Raw genomic sequence first — 16,369 nt, forward strand, 5'->3', positions numbered from 1 at the left:
TCTACAACTACAGACTACAGAAGAGTCTGGCTCTTTGGGGTACCTGCTAGAACACAACAAAAGTGCCTGGAGAAACACACAAAGAAGAGCAGAAACTCCCAACAGTGTGTAACTCTTGGCCATTACTTACTTTCTGTTTCATAAACAGCAATCTCTTCTTCAGGAGCAGGATGTTGGGTGGACTCACTGAGCAGCTCTGTACTGAGAAATTGAGAAGAGAAGCGTTAGCAGGAACTGGACACAGACATGCAGGTTCACAGGCTTCTCTGAAGCCTTCTCACACCAGCTCTGGGCAGAACTCGGTGCAGGATTGGGGACTAAGGGAAATTTAATTTAGAACCAGATGTATTTCTCAGAATTTGGTTAATTCTGCAGGTCCAAAGCTTCACACAATTGTGTGACCACTATTTCCTGAGGTAACAATGTCCTCTTTTCAAAAGGGATTGTTCACCGTGCATTCTGCTTCTGTTAGAAAAGGGACCCCCAAATCTTCTGGAAACTTCATATTCTCAAGTGCCATTTTTCATAGAAATGGCCTTGTTTTTGAGTTCATAGACAGCGGAAAAAGCAATAAAACCTTTAGATGTGAGGTGATTTGTCATCTTGCTAGAAATACTTAACCACAATTCTAATTCACCACCATCCCAGGAAAGGCTGCCTATAACACACTGAGAGCCAGCTTGGGCTGGGAGCCAGCAAAGTACTCCAGCATGACTTCAGCTTTCACTGTACCACTGCCTGGAGTGAGATGACTTAAAAACCATTACAATTAGAAAGCCTAAATGGGTTGCTAATTTAAAGCTTCGGTGTGAACTTCCTACAGCTACACCATTTTAAGTTTATAAAGCCTAACCTAAGCAAGGCCCTACAGATGAGCTCCAGGTGAAATTAGATGGGAATGGACAATACTTGCAAAAGGTCTTCAGCACAGGCCTTTGTATTCAAGTCTTTTATCCCACTGTAGGTGAGAGTATACTTTATACATCCCAGGAGGAAAATAACTTAGTCAGAAAGCTCTCAAGGAAAGATAAAGAGTACAGACAGAAAAGCTATTGTGCATAGCCAGGTGGAATCATAAGTCTTTCTCAAAATGCTGAAAGAATAAATCCCCCTTCCACAAACTACAGGAAAAGATGTGGTTCCCATACACGTCTGAGTGGCAAAGCAACTTCCCACATAGTCACATCTGCCTCCTTTTTCCTCTGTTCCACTGCTTAAATTCTGCCATGAGACTAAACACAAGAAGGGGGAAGGGGCTGCATAGGCACCTGGCCGGGGCAAGGAGAAGAGGGAAGATTTGGACCTTCAGTATTTGCATACGAATTTGGCTTCAGCCTTCACGGCATTTACATGCCTTTGAACACTTTCTGTTTCTTTCTGCATTCTTCACTGCTCCATTTTATTTATTTTCACTTTCTGCTTCTCAGATCTTCTGCCAGACTGCTTATTTAATTCTTCTTGTTGCACTGAAAACACCATTGTTGTCATCCAAATTAATCCCTGAACATAATAAAAACCTCAAAATAGCTCAGACAACCAGTTTTCCATCCTTTGGTCTCACTTCAAGTACGGTATAAAAAGCCAGGACTTGGGAGCTCTGACAGTTTACACAGGACCAGCCCTAGGTACATGGCATTTTAGTAGGCATAGGAGGCTTCTCCTTCTCCACCAATCTTTTCCTTTCATCAGTTGAGACTGCTGAGAGTCTATCACCATCTCCAGCCCAGTTATCCCCTCTGTCCAGATAATCCACTGCAAGACTTGATGGTTTTCAAATAAACTTGCTGCTTTTGAAATACTGCCCTCTGTGACAGGTTAGTTGAGAAGCAAGATAAACTAAGATTACCTTTGCTTCTAGGGATGAGGGAAGGGAAACATCTCCTAAGAGTCTGTGCTGAAGCTGTAGGACTCTCTGGCTACAGATTTCCTGTTGGGTTTTTGATGGTCCTCTGTTCAAACTGCAGAGTGGGGAAAAACAAAAAAAACAAAACAAAACAAACCACCACCCACACAACAGGATCAATACTTCACCCAAACCTGTATTAACATTATCTGCCCTCAACCTTTTTCTCTTGCAGTCTTCCCAGAGGTGAGAAGGGCTCTGAAAGGACTAAACGCCCTTCTTCTTGCTGGCTTTGTCCAGTCTCTCTGTCCTGTGTTTTTTTCAAGGCTACTCACTGATTACCCTTCAGTGTTTTTAGTTTCCTTGATTTGAACTAGATTGCAAATAAATATCATAATGTGAGCTTAAACAACAGATCAGTGAGAAAAATATTCACTTGACATATAAGCAAAACATTCACACCGAGAGTATAATATTTTGTGAAGCTGTTTCTAACTTTTAAAGGGCTAATTTAGACCTATTCCTGCAATCTCCACGACTCCCATCTGATTTTTTCACATAGAATTCACAATTATTCCTACCATTTATGTCAGCCAGTAGCACTTCTAAATTAGAAAACCAGACTGGAACTTCAGCAGCCTGTCTGAGTATTAACCAGTCTCAGCTCCTCTGCTCTGACAAAGCCCTGGCTGAGAGATAAAAAAGAACCACATACCTTACTTGCTAGGAGCTATTCATGCCAACTCTTCCTCTTGCTGCTCTGCACTAATCACAAATTAGAAAGCATTTTCATGCTGTCAACACAGAGACCTTATGTGAATACAGATATGAGAAATAAATCAAAAAATAAAATCTTTGAACGTATGCTTATTCTAATTTAGCAAAGAATTAATTGGCCAGAATTTATGTAGGCTGCTCTCCAGTCTGTGGATATGTAAGATGCTATTTTAGCAAACAGTGCATTTTTAAAAGTGAGTCTTGAACAACAAAAAGTCTGATTAAATCCAAAACATTTTAAGTATCCACTTTTTACAGTCTCTTGATTTTGCCATTCACTGATTTGGGGAAGCCAAATTGCTGTTTTCTGCTTCACTTTCTGTTCATACCAGGTTCTCTTTTTAGCTCTGACACTAAACACAGCAGGACTGCCTTTAAATAAAAACATGCGGTTTCCAGGGGTATTGTGGATGTGTTTTCCAGCTCACAGATATTCCCACTCATATCAGACTCTGTAAAAAACAAAACAAAAAGCCAAGTCTAACCCACATTTCAATCCTAAAATATCTGCCAGTAGTCCTTTAATCCTGCAAGATAAAACCAGAATAAGATCATTACATTTATGCAGAAAAAAAAGCCCTCCTAAAACAAAGCCTTATAACTGTGGGGAGTTTCCCTGAGTATTTTGCCACACACTGAAATAGCCGATTGCTTCAGGAGGTCTGAGGCACGAGCAAAAGTTCAACACTGACATTTCCAGCCTCAGCAGAAAAATTATTCTGTCATTTGAAAAAGTATTTACCACCTTGTAGCTGCTCTTTCCCATGGCAGTGTTTCTATCCTCTCAGAACTGCTTAAGAGGGATACTCTTCCTTATTTTAACTTGGCTGCCATCAATAAGGGCTAACTGATAGAGAAGAAAGTAATGTGCATAGCTGCCTCTCCACAGCTCTGGAATCCTTTGAACTAGGAGCCCCTCAAAGCTTTCACTGAAAGGCAGATTTTTGCACTTGGACCGGGGCTGATATCCTTGAAACCATAATATTTACATTCTTTCTCCTTCATATTGCTTTTCCTAAATGCTTCCACGAGACAGTTAAAAATAGAAGGTGAGACACTCGAGCTGCACAGAAGGCAATCCGTGCTCCCCGTGGCTTCTCCGTGCCTGTTCCTTTTTGATGAGCAGGGAAATACCTCCTAGGTCAGTCCTGCATCTCCCGCTGCTCCTGCCAGGGAAGGTTCCTACATTGCAGCTCTCCAGCCTGGCTCACGCCCAAGAGGCTGCAGGATCTCTTGCCCGGGTTATGTAATGAAGGATGCTGAGAGCTTCGTGTGTTGACCTGGAAAACTCAATTGGCCCTTCCCTGAGGGATCTACTTGAGATCCTGCCTCAGTTTATCTGACTTCCACATCACCTCGGCTGCCATCCACGCCCCGTGCTGGAGGTTATCTGACACTGCAGCACTTCAGCAAAATCTCAGGAGTTTGCTCTTTCCTACTGCATGTCAACAATGTATTTTTCAAGCAAGTTGAGTTGTCTTTTCAATGTCACTTTCTTAAGGTCTCCTCGTAGTAACTCATCTCTTGAATATTGAAGTCTAATACAGAAAGAATTTCATCCTATCCTGGGCCCTTCCTCTCAGAAAGTTGTGATTGACTTTCCTTGGGGAATCTCCAAACTCTAACCAGTGTGGGAAGAGCAAGACCTGTCACCTTGATGTGGGATACGACTGAAAGATAATGCACAGAAGGAATGGTTCTTGAAATCGCTAGCATCACTCACCATTTCTTTATAAATAGTATTTTTATGGTGTACAAATCAGCAATGTTCACATGCATCTGAGGTTTATTTTCATTCCAAATGCATTTCTTTCCTATTAATAATGTTTAAATCTCTTTAACTGCATTTCAACTGTGCAAAGGCAAATGTGACTGATTTAGCTAATTTTAGTCTGCTCTGCTTTATTTTGTGACTGATTTTCTGCTGTTCTTTACGCTTGATCATTCTTTCATTTTGTCTGCCAAATGACCTCTCAGTTTAGATTCCTCCTCAAATCCAGTAATTTCTCCACCTCTACATTTTCCTTTAGATGCACCAATGGCTTGTCTCTTTCAGGCTTTAAATCTTTTTGCTAGGCTTACACCTTCAGTGTTTATTTGTACAATATCTGATTAATTTGCAATCCTTTGAAAATTCTTACTAATATTTTAGTAGGTTTTTTTTTTCTCCTCACACTTAAGAGGATGATACAGTGTTTGTCTTTTCTGAAGCCAGAGAGATGAAACAGTGATCCATAACTCCATGGACAAAGCACAGTGGAAAAATTAGGTGGTTTCAGCCAGAAAAACTAACAATCAAGAACCTTTTGGCAGGTCTGAATTTTAACTTAAAGCTGCAAAATACATCATTTGAGACAGTTTCAAGTCTTGACCAAATCTTTACTGGAAATTACAGTAGCAAAACAAAGCAGAGTCTCCTGAGACACCCTCACATCTCAGTTAACAGAGTTAATCACCTGGCAGCTTGCAAGCATTTATTTCACGTAAGAGGGAATGTTCCAGATGATTCTGGAATTTGATGGAAAAGATTGTTGAATTCAATAATATTCAAATTCTGGCAGCATTAGCCGGTGTCAAACTTGCTGGGTCCAAAATATGATTTCTTTTCAAATATTATTTCCTTCTCATTGAGTTTAATCTCCATGAGGCTCCAACTTACACTTGTTCTCTGCAAGACCAACTGGCAAGAAATTTTAGCGACAAAACCCAAACAATTCACCCTGGGGCCTCACCATAAACAAAGTCATATATGAATGCTATTTTTATTACAAAAGCTATAAAGATTTCCTGGAAGCTCATGAAGCTGCTGAATGCTACATACCTAGCTGAGGTTTCCACCATACTGCCTCCAACTCCATGGACTTTCGAGGAGAAAGATTTTGAGAATCCTATTCCAGCAGTGGCTCTTAGGTTGAAGGAGAGTATCATTAGCCAGAGTTTACTAAATTTCTTATTCTGATCAAGCATTAATTTCTTTCTTCTGGAGATGACAGTAGCATCTATGCACAGATCACTTAATTGTGTTTCTGTCTTTTCATTTAAGTGCCTGGAAAGAATAATTAATCAGTGGAAGATGTGAAAAAGAGAGAGAGACACTTTTGCAACATGTGACAAATTTGTGGTTTCATTCTCTCTCCTCCCCATTTTACATCCTCAGCACAAGTCGCGTCTTCATCTCTTCTCCAGTTTGGCAATCACGGCTGCTGTCAGACACCTGCACACAACGGGTCCCGAGCTGTTAAAAACAGCAGGTGTTCAATCATACAATTCTCATGAAGCTGACCTTTTCAAATAAATTGATTTTATTTTTCCAGATCAAGCTTGTATCAAGAATATCCCACCAGATAAATATAGCTGAGGAAATAAAGCCCAAACACCATATGGGCAAGCTGCAACAATGCCATTAATCTGCTGCCTGTCCTGCCTCCTCCCACCCCAGCCCCACATCAACCCCAGATCTTTCAGATGTCTTTAATGTTTGCTTAAACAAAGAAGGTCTTTTCCTCTGTTCCAAGTCTTTCAGTTACTTGCCTAAATAAGTTCTAAGTGACAGTTTTTTGCATATAGCTCTCTGCCTCCTTTCCAGCATTATGCAGACCACCCAACACTCTGCTCCTTTGCCCTCCCTTCTCCTCCTACAGCTCGTTGCATCTTGGGTTGAAATTTCTCAGAGGATCAACAACACCACACGTGTTCACGTGTAATAAATTCAGCATGTAACAGACGAAGCCCTGATCCTAACTGGTCCTTGGATGCTATCAGAATACAAAGTGACACCATATATTTTTGGTTTTAAAATAAGCTTCTGATTCATGCTCCCCTGGTCTTGGCGAGGCCACGTGAGTGTGACAGAAATAAACAGTGTGACCTCCATATCAGTGGGGGATCTGCTTCAGGTTGTGCTCACAGAGCAGAAATGGGAGAAGGGGGAGCCGAGCAGGCAGCACTTCAATATCTCTCCTCCCCCTCTCTGCTATGCCCTACCCTTCCAGGGCTGTGCTTCTACCCTCCACCCTTCTGGCCTAAACTTCTGTTTGCTTCCAAATTCTACAAAATAAGCAGCATTAGTCTATTTCTCCTTAAAATCTGCAGATGAGTGTCAGAGAGTGAGCTACTGTCAAGCAGGCAAGCTCTAAATGTCTTTCCAAACAGAGATTACTTTGTTGGAAAAAAAGCATTTCAGCGCCAAGGAATGATCATGTTTATTTTCTTATCTCCTTGATGAAACAGAACTAATTTCTCTCACGTTCAAAGAGATCGTGTTCAGAGAGAGCTGCGTTTTTAGAACTGCAACTCCTAAAATTCCCATAAGGTTCTCCTTGCAGTTTAAACTTTTGCCAGCAAAATACAGACAAACCTGTTGGGTGTGGTCTGATGCCCGTCCAGGAGGTCTCTCAAACCATATGTTTCTAATGGTTCTAACCTATGATTAAATCAGCCTAAGAGAACAAGAGCTGTGTGTGAAAGGAGAAAAGAACTTTATCTAGAAATGAAGGAAAATTCAATCAAGTGTCATTTTCTGAGATTTAAAAGGTGCTACAACTCCCAGCAGGTGCTAAAGACAGGAAAGCCTCACTCAGGGATCAGTGCTTTCCCTCCTGTGTACAGAGGAATGGGTTCTGCTCCTCATCCACAAGGCACAAGGCCAGTGAGCAGCTCTTCTAGCAGAAAACATGAAAGAATTTGCTTTTATATATATATATAAAGACAAAACAGACCCTCTCACAAAAACCTCACTTGTCCTTTGGAACCCTTTAGAAATCCACTTGTTACTCTTCATGTTCCCAATTGTAGAAATGTTGAGAATTACAGGGCAGGAGGCATTGTTTGAATTGTGTGTGTGTGTGATGTGATGCACTCATTTGTGCAGAGGTGCAGGTTTACTTACAAAAGATGTACAGAATTTGTAATGATAGTGTCACAGCATTTTAGGTGAATACAATAACATGCAGCTGCTGTACTTCAAGTTCTTAAGATAAAAACTGTTCAAACCAGCAAATACGCTATTCAGAATAACTATGTTTCTAACCAAACAAACAAACAACAACAAAAAATTACATACTTGATTGTTCCAAATTACAGCAACCTCATATGGGGATCCCACATAAAATATCCTATACCAGGAGCTCATAAGGCAGTGAATTCACAACTGAGCCATCTCTAGTCCTTGCCTGGTATCTCCCTCTGGGCTCACCCTCCCCTGGCCTGGGCAGTGCTTCCATGACACCACATGGACTTTGCCTGGCTCTGCACCATTCCAGGTACAGCACGTCTTGGCCATTCTCTTGTTGTCTGCGGAAGTGCCCTGAGGACCCAGACAGGGGGACAGAGCCTGGTCAGTGCAGAGAGGCACCAATAAACACTTCAGGAGACAGGCGGCTCTGCTGGGGTCCCTGAGCTCGGAGCCCCGCCCTGCTGCATCCCTGAGGAGCCAGGCTCAGCCTAACCAGGGAGGTGGATGAAAAGGATCATTGGCTTATTTTGCTCCATCACAGCACATTCCTCGGACCCCAGGCCTCAGGGGCTTTACTCAACTCGCTGTGTGCTACACACACTTGGCTGTCTCATTAAACACCACGTTTGGCAAATCCTACCTGCCTTAGGCTATGTCTACACAGTAAAGCTTCACCAAAGCTTTGCACACCCAAGGTCAGCTCAGGGCATGGAAAATACACATCCTATAACTGACACTGTTACAATGGGGAGACTCTGGGGACTTGATATTACCTGTGTTAGCAGCAGAGTCCAGGTGAGTGCACCTTCTGCTGTTCAGGAAGGTGAAGTTCCTAAGCCATCAAAAAAACCTGCTGGCAGAATATGCTGTGCCTCCACGAGGTTGTCTGTCCTGCAGCCACAGCACAATAAATAGTTTTTGCTGGGTGCACAAGACACACTAATTGCAAGCTCTACCTGTAGACTCCCATCTGGCATCTCTTTGTTCACTTTCTCTTCCTCATACACCACTGAGCTCCTTAGCCTTTACTTTGGAAAAGACTCACAGTTGCCTCAGGATGTAACAGAAATTCTCTGTGATTTTTTCATGTTGTGTTTACAAAATACACAGGTTAAAACATGCTTTTGGAGCTCAGTTTCTCGCAGATATCAATTATACGAAGTCTCTTTTTGTTAAAAATACTACCTACATTTCACTGGGGGAGACATGTTCAATACCAAGAATGCAAACTGATGGGAGCCAAGGGAGGGAGTGACAGGCAAAGAGGGCAACACCAGGTCTTTGGGATTGTCACTGACACATCATGGCAAACATTCCCAAGCAGGTTCTGTGCAAAATAAACTGTGCCCTTTCTCCTTAAAATAAACATCCTTGATACACTTACTGAAACCAGGAATGTGCCATTATTAATGATAATGTAGTGCAGGAGACAGCTTTTCTTAAGGTTACCCAAAATACTTTTGCTGCTTCAACAGATGTATTGTTAGAGCTCACCAAACCAGAGCTGTGGTGCACCTGTTTTCTCTCAGACACATCTTATTTTTCTTCCTTGGAAGTCCCAGCTGGCATCCAGGTTTTCTTAAATTGCTACCAGAGCTAATTGCTAAATTGCTACCAGAGCAATGCAGCAGAAGATGGGGAACTGCTTTCTGTGGTGAAAGGTGAACAAATGGCTGGACCAGAGTGGCCAAGGAGAGGCAAAGAGTTGGTGCTAAGAGCAGCGTGGAAGGGAAGAGGGGATGTGACAGCCAGGCAGGCAACCACAGCAGTTTCAGGGGCTTTGTTTTGGGGGTGCTCAAAGCAGGAACGTTTTTGGAAGCCTTCGGGGGGAAAAGAGTAGCTTGGGGCTGGTAAAAAGCTGGCAAACAGGTGGTTCTGTTGGGAGTCACTCAGCTATGAAGTCACAAATGCAGGGAAAATATTTACTGGAGGCCAGGTTTGCTCCACCTGAAGGCACAGAAGGCAGTCTGGTTTCTTCAATTGTTTTTTTTATTTCTTTTGCTTGTTTGGATGCTCTGTGATATTATTCCAATATTATTTTTAGGTGGTTTCTCATTTAAGGAGACACTGTATTCAGCCTAATGAAATGGCTTCTCAGCCTCTGAGTGTTCTTCCCTCACAGAAAAATTAATCTCAAAGTAGTAACTGCTGCAAACCCAGTGGTGGAAAGAGCAAATGGCCAAAGCTAAGAGTAGGCAATGGTTTTGAACTTGCATCCAGTTGGGGAAAAGAAACAGAATTCAACTCTCAGCAAACTCACAACTTGGTAAAGGCTTTGTTGAAAGTCTTGCACAGAAATTATTTACCACAAAATCATGTATCATGTCAAAAACAACAATAGCAACCACTAATAACCTGCTCTGAGTGGCCTATAATACTGAAATAATAGCGATAATTTAAAAATGTAAGTAAATCTAGGCAATTGTACTCACACACAATGGAAAAGACTACTTTCCTGTGATATTCATCTCAAGAGGCAATATCAACAATTTCACTCTCTGGCTTCAGGAACCACATCAGGAAATCAAACAAATATTATCCTATGTGTGCAGCGAACTTCTTTCTTCTTGTAACAAGCAAACAAAAATTATTTTCTTAATAAACATTCAACAGACAAAAGCACTACTGAGAAAGATCGAAAGACTAAAAAAAAAAAAACCCTGTGATATTGATGAAAACAAAATCTTTCCTCCTTCCAGTCAGGAGTGTCTGGAATTGACACACATGGATTACTTATGGCTGGTGTTGCACAGAGGCAGCTTTGAGAGGTGCTCTGTGGATGGGACTGAGATGAGCCCGTCATTCTGCTGGGGACACCTTGGAAAATACCCGCAAGTAATAAAAGCAAAGAATTACATGATGCAGCCAGATGCATATAATGACAAAATGCCCAGTCAAGGCTAGATAGGGATTCTCTTTGGGGATGGGATCTCAAGAAGAGAAATGGCTGTGCAGGAGAAAACTCCCAGGCTGAGAAATCCCAAGAGTTGTTGTTTTTCAGCAACTACACCACTCAAGGGATTTCAGGGAGTACCCCTAGAGAGCCTGGGATGTGCTCCCTGAGAGCAAACCTGCCCAGCCTGTTAGAATGGGATGGGAATTAGAGGGGGCAACTGATGACAGCCTCAGTCCCACCACACTGGATGTAGATGGTTATCTCTAAGAACCTGAGCATGGTCAAGTCACTGTTAAACTCTGTCAGCATCATGTTCCCATTGGTTTTACACATGAAAGAGAGGCTGGGATATTGCCTTGGCAAGCAAGGAAAATAGCATTAGAGATGTGTTTAAGAGTAATTCTAGGGTAGGTTCTTAGAAGTCTTCAATCCAAAGACCATTAGTTGCTACCAGAATAAACCCCCCTGAAAACAGCACAGGGCAATTGTTGAGTTTTTCTAAGCAGACCAGCATCTCTAGATTTGTATTTGCCAGGTTCCCCACCCTCCTTATCTCCCATAAGTTAGGGAATGGATTCCTTACCACACAGGATTAGTCTCCTGTGAGGGTCATTACATTTCCAAAAATAATAAACAAGCAATAACCATTTTAAACTTAGGAAGATTTAAAATGAGATTCAGAGAAATGCTCGTTGCCTGCTTTCATTTTCAGGAAAAAAAAAAATCTTCAGGGGAATTAAGGGGGAGAGGGCAATTCTTCCCTAGAGGTTCAAATATATCTCTCAGGCAGCACAAAAAAAATGTTGGTATTCTGTACCACCCAGTGCCTGCCCACTTCTATGCTTGATTACCCCGATAAATCAGAGAACCTGTTTGTTACAGACTCTCCTTCCATTACAGCTGCTGCTCTGGTTAACATCTTCTGAATCATCCAATTCATCAGGATCACATACATGGGGCTTTAATCCTTTGATTTTTTAAGTTACTTTGTTCTGAATTTTTCGCTTCATCCCCTTACTGACAGAGGAACTGGATAAAGATAAATAAGTTAGAGTAGCATTGTTTTTCTGCCCTGCTTTTTCTTCTGCAAGGGGAATAGGAAGAGGGGAGAGGGTAGCTCTGCATTTCACAGTTCTTTAGTGACAGCACTCAGTGTTGATGGTGCAGTCTCAAATCTGAAGAGTCTGAAAACCAGCCCTGAGCTTCTGAAGTACAGTCAGCTTCCTTGTGTTCTCCCAAACATTAAAATGCTATTTTTTACAAGAAAGTATATTAAATAAACAAATAACTTGGTGGTTATTCCAAGCCCTCCATCACCGCTATGCCTTTCAGTACTAATTTCTGTAAAGGGAACAAATCCGGGAATTGAGTTACAGCTGAAGTGTAATAGCTACATAAATTATGGGGAGTGTCAGAGTGGGAAGGGAAATGGGGAACACAGCAGGTCAAACGCTCGCTAATGGGCTCTCGAGTCATTCACCTGCTCAAATGAAAATCAGACCTGAGTACAGCACTGGAAGGGCACAGGAGACTTTACCCTAGAGCACTGTTTCTCTCAGCATGATTTCAGGATTACTGCACACAAACACCCCCATGCTCATCCCCGTGGCCCTGGCAGTCACTCCCAGCATGTAGCTGGTCTAACCCGCCCAGACTGACTGCCAGGGTTTGTGCCAAGTGAAGATTATGCTTGAGAGCAGTGACAACACAAACCTGCACCCCGTCAGGAGACCCCAGCAGCAAGGCCACCTCCTCCCCAGGGAGGGCTGAAGCAAAAACAAAGAGGTTCCTGAAGGATCCAGCTCCCTCCTCTGCCTGCCCAGCACTCAGCACATGGGAATCCCAGCCCCTCGGCATTGCCACAATATAATAAATCATAATAACAACTGTAACTAGGGGAACACAAATCTCTAATGGTGTTAGTTCGTTTTTATATAGCACATGTATAACATGCACAAATGGGAGAAAATAAAAGTGATGATTGAACCTCAGATGGTTCCATGGTTTTATTACTGATCTCACACCTCTTGTTTTGAAAATTGGACTGAGTATTTCTTTGTGGAATTGACCTCTACAGAGGGTCCTGAGACTGAGTTTTCCAATCTGAACAACTTTCAGGTTAGATTTCAAAATCTAATAGAGGCTGGTTTTGAAAACAAAAAAAAATGAACTTTGATAGAGAAGGAACATATCTCATGCTTGAAGAAGCGTCAATTCAATGTTTACAAATTCTGTAAGAAGAAAATACCACAACCTTCCTTTCGTATCTACCTCATCTGCTTTCTTCCAACTATTTATTTTTTCCCTCTCCTTTCAGTGATGGCAAAACTTTATGTCATTGCAAGGAAGTATTTTATTGAGCAGAATAATGGACTCTAGATCTGAATCCAAGCGTACCAAATGAAAGGTACCTGTCTAGCCATATTATGTCAGAAGGTACAAGCCCTTAATTATCTAGTTCCTATAATTATGATCAAGGATTTTGCTTCTGAATAATTTCACAAGGAATTACAGATCCAAAAAGAAAAATCCACGCCATCAACAAAAATACAATTTCTGGCCTGTCATATTTAAGTAGAGAAAGACAGGCAAAGAAAACATGAATAAATGAAAAAAAAAAAAAAAAAAAAAAAAAAAAAAAAAAAAAAAAAAACACACCACATACACAAGTCTTCCTTCAAAAATCTGGCTGATATTTGCTACAGAAAGATTTAAATAGCTGTTTTTGATTAAGTTTATCTGGTGTTTTAAGCTCTAAATCAAAATATTTCGTACTGAAGGCTTTGAACTCTTGTGCTGGTTGGACACCATTGCACAATATAAATCTCATTAGCGGAAAATCATAAAATAATCAACTAAATTTGAAGAGGAAGAAGTTTGTGAAGGTCCTCAGAATCAAAGATTGCAGCTTTCCCAGAGTATCTCTTTACCCCAGAGCTTTCACTGAATTAAAGTGATTGACAAAGCAGCTAGCTGCATTAAAATGACGAGAAATACGAAAATAAAAGCAATATTTCCACTCTCATAATCCAAGTGTCTGACTGAGAAGACAATATTGGTTTCAAGAGAAAAGAGCACACTCCTTTTATGAGAAAATGCCACCTCCTTGCTCGTGTAGAAAAATTCCCTTTAACAGAACAGAAAGATCCAAAAGGAGCAGCACTATGCAACATCCACCTCCAGCTGGGGAACAAACACAGACCAGGGCCAAATAACAACTGTAAAGATAAAGAAACAAGACCCACACCAACAGGGACAGAAGCAGCACATGGAAAGATGACATATATCGTCCAGCAGGAATATTTACCAGACTGTGACAAAGCTTGGGCTGCAAACAGAAATGGCATTGTTCTGGGGAAGATGACACCATTTTTTAGAATAATTTGTTGAAAATAAATTAGAAGAAAAACCACAAATAGTAACATCTCTGAATATCTGACTTCAAAAATAGAGATTTGACTTGGTAAAGGTCATTATTATTCTTTATAAAACAGGGAAGACTTTTTTACTTTTAAGTCTATAATTACATTTCAATGGAAAGTTACATTGTAAGCACAAGAAAATTGCCAAAGTTTCAATATAATGTGAAGAATAGTACAATCTCTATTCAAGGCTGCTCTGGACACGTGTTGTATTTTAACAAGTACTTTGCACTGGAAAAGTTCTCAGTCACAGCAAATTTTTAGTACCATTGGAACCAGGTATTCCAAAATATGCAGAGAAACAGATCATTGTAAAAGAGACATCAAAAGGTTTACCTTGAAGCTGTCCAAGGCATCCAAGTGTGGTGGGGATAAGAATAACACAGGCCTATTGCTGACCCCATGTTCCCCACCCCATGGGAATGCTGATCTTGGAGTCCTCCATGAACGTCCCTAGCTGATGGAGGCCTCACTGAACCTTGGGTCCTCATCACATCATCATCATCATCACTTTGTACAGTTGGCACTCTGTCCTGCAAGGAAGTCAGACACATTCAGCTCAGATATTGAATTTCCTTTCACCTCTCCAGAGTACGGTTTTCCAACTCAGGGTTAAGCTTGTTTGCAGTTCCTGGGGAAAAGGATTGCTGCAATTGCTGCTGTCGGCGCTGTGCATGGCTTGTGAACAAAGAACTCTGGTTTCTAGGGCTCTTGCAACTCTTTAAATAGTCATTCCCTCAACAATAATTTCCTGAAACCCAACCCTCAGACGTGAACCTCTTGAAAATAGGGGATGAACAGCCTGGATTTAAACCCTCTGAATCAAGTACCATGCTTCTTTGGTTTTAATTTATCCAGACCTCGATTCAGAAGAAATACAGATCTGACTCCAGCATGAGCAAGCCAGAGTCTTGCCTTAGCAAATCTCATCCCAAGCTGACAGGATCCTCCATGAGGGAGAAAGTTACACCTGAAGGATTTCTGCCAGCTTCTACTCAAATCATGCAAGGTCAAAGGCAGGATTAACAGTCAGTAATCCAGACTCAGCCACATCAGTCTGAACATGCAGACCCAAGCTAAGCACCACCTCTTCAGGACCTCTGCAACTCCACAGCACTGGGATCTGGACACTTCTGCAGTCAACAAAGCCATAAGCACTTCATTAAAAATTGCAGTGTCTTCCCCCCTGCTCAAATGCAATTGCAATAATGTTAAGGTGTTCTTTCATATTTATGCACTAGTGCAGACATTCCATAAACACCTAATCCTGCCCAGAAAACATTTATTAAAGTTTAAATTTAGCTGCCATTCTCTGCTACTTTTCAGCAAGCCAAGGCACTCTCTCCAGAGGCAGGTCTGATTTTCCAGACAGTCGGGGTCTACAGTGGTCAGACAAGAACCTGAACTTTGGGAGCTCTGCAGCATTCCCTCCAATCATCATAAACCAGCTGTGATGGGTTCAAAAGGAAGTCGTATCAGATGGGACTCAAGGGAAGTTACATCAGACCTTCATTTGCCCAAAGAAGGTCAGCAAGTCAGAGTGTTCGGAGAGAGCATGCAAAACATGGCACACATTGCAGGGTGTGGATAAAGAGGAAGGATCTTTCATAAGAAAGAAAAATAATTGACATGGCATATTTCATCTGACTGCAATTTTTCCCTATTTCCTGGACAAACCAAAGCACAGAGAAAGATAAAAATTTGCACAGCAAAATTTGCACATTTATGCACAGCAAGTGTATCAGAACGCATATCTCTTGCAGGATACATCCTCCCTGTTTCTCCACTGCCTGGAAAAGAGAGAGACTCTGAACTTCTAAATCTCCTGTTTTGTGTGTTACTAATTTATGTTTGTTACCCTATTGCCTGAAAACTGAAGTGTTTCTGACTGCTGGTCTTTCTAGTCACAAATCAGTTTGGTTCTAACTAGCTGGGAATTATTTACAACCCAGTGCTGATTTGTTGGTCAGGGACACACAGGAGGAGTGTGAAGTGTGAAGCAGCAAGGCCTCCTGGCTGACTTCCCAAAGAGGAGGTGGATCCTCTGTTCTGGCACACCCAACACCTGTTGAGGGACACTGATCTCTCAGGGTAAGGGGTGCTGGCCCAGCTTCTCCTGACACTCCATAAGGAGGTGGCCTCATTACAGATTTGTAAGGGCTGGCAAGCCAAATATCTACTCCAGGTTCTTTGCACAAACTCAGTCCTGAAGAGTGCAAAGCCCTGCACCTGGACTGTCAACCACTGCTATCAGCAGAGGCTGGGGTGTGCAGAGACTGGGAGCAGCCCTGCCAGGAAGGACTCCGAGGGTGCTCATGGATGAAAAGCTGGATATTCCATGTGCACTGGCAGCCCAGAGAGCCAACTGTGTCCTGGGCTGCACCACAGGCACTGTGGGCAGCAGGGGAGGAGGGGATTCTGCCTGTTCCCCTGCTCTGGTGAGACCCCACCAGCAGAGCTGTGTCCAGCACTGAGAT

General features: G+C 42.0%; 1 protein-coding gene across 18 annotated transcripts in view; it reads right to left on the reverse strand.

Moving 5' to 3' along the window:
• Positions 1-16,369, reverse strand: part of ZDHHC15 (zinc finger DHHC-type palmitoyltransferase 15) — a 187,035-nt gene that overhangs the window by 153,350 nt on the left and 17,316 nt on the right. For 8 of the 18 annotated variants that reach the window (XM_058423259.1, XM_058423257.1, XM_058423260.1 and 5 more), the window contains 5 exons: positions 14,229-14,425; positions 5,442-5,855; positions 2,950-3,072; positions 1,847-2,653; positions 131-201 (listed from right to left, as the gene is read on the reverse strand). The gene's annotated coding sequence lies outside the window, so the exon portion shown is untranslated. Of the gene's footprint in view, positions 1-130; positions 202-1,846; positions 2,654-2,949; positions 3,073-3,365; positions 4,291-5,441; positions 5,856-8,347; positions 8,466-14,228; positions 14,426-16,369 lie in introns of those variants that run through there. The other 10 variants (XM_040084167.1, XM_058423261.1, XM_058423264.1 and 7 more) reach the window with 10 other exon arrangements.

This window comes from Hirundo rustica, chromosome 21 (assembly GCF_015227805.2).
Source record: "Hirundo rustica isolate bHirRus1 chromosome 21, bHirRus1.pri.v3, whole genome shotgun sequence".
NCBI lineage: Eukaryota > Metazoa > Chordata > Aves > Passeriformes > Hirundinidae > Hirundo > Hirundo rustica.